This window comes from Aplysia californica, unplaced genomic scaffold (genome assembly GCF_000002075.1).
Source record: "Aplysia californica isolate F4 #8 unplaced genomic scaffold, AplCal3.0 scaffold01712, whole genome shotgun sequence".
Lineage (NCBI taxonomy): Eukaryota > Metazoa > Mollusca > Gastropoda > Aplysiida > Aplysiidae > Aplysia > Aplysia californica.
Window position 1 is genome coordinate 3,802 of NW_004798982.1, and position 691 is coordinate 4,492.

Here is a 691-nt window from a genome sequence, read left to right on the forward strand (position 1 = left end):
TTTGTTGGGGGTTTTTCCCCCCCTTAGAGCTGATTTGCAACAAAGGCACAGAGATTTATAACCTCTTTGAGCTCAGGCTAAAAAACGACAACTCCTATAATTGCACTCCCGATTCTAAATACACCGGGTAGCGTCCCCTAGATCTAGTCCGGAATGCGTAATTCTCGGTATTTCTCACTAGGCATGATAGAATGCGAGAATTCAGTGGAGGTAAATTTGGTGTTCCCTCAGGTCATGTGATAGGCGTTAATCAAAACAGCACAGCAGTTGCAGTGCGGCTGAAGTGTTTGCGAGAACTACGACTACGAAGAAACAAATCTCTACTCTGCACTTCCCACAGGTAGAATTCAAGCTCAAAGAGAGTCCAAGAGATCTAGATCTAGACTCTAGATTAGTTGCTTTTGAGCTAAAGTTGTTCTGTTAATTTTACACCTGTCCTCAACATTCGTCGACAAGTTTTAAAAACCAACAAGCATCTGTGATGATGGCGCTGGCTCACTTATTTATAAAAACCAAGATCTAATCTAGATATCTAGAATCTAGATCTAGAAATCTAGATCTAGATCTGTGTGAGTGAAAAGCTTTCATCAAAAGTAGAAAATCCGCATGAGCCATCCTTTTCAGTACTTGTTGGATGGTTAAATATCCTTTACCTTTACCTACATTAATTTAATGGAGTGTCTACGTACAC

General features: G+C 40.4%; 1 protein-coding gene across 1 annotated transcript in view; it reads left to right on the top strand.

Annotated features, from left to right (window-relative positions):
* Positions 1-232: 232 nt before the first annotated feature.
* LOC101854692 (ragulator complex protein LAMTOR4) overlaps positions 233-691 on the top strand; it is a 7,072-nt gene continuing 6,613 nt past the window's right edge. Inside the window, exon 1 of the mRNA XM_005113201.3 lies at positions 233-340. The gene's annotated coding sequence lies outside the window, so the exon portion shown is untranslated. The remainder of the gene's footprint in view (positions 341-691) is intronic.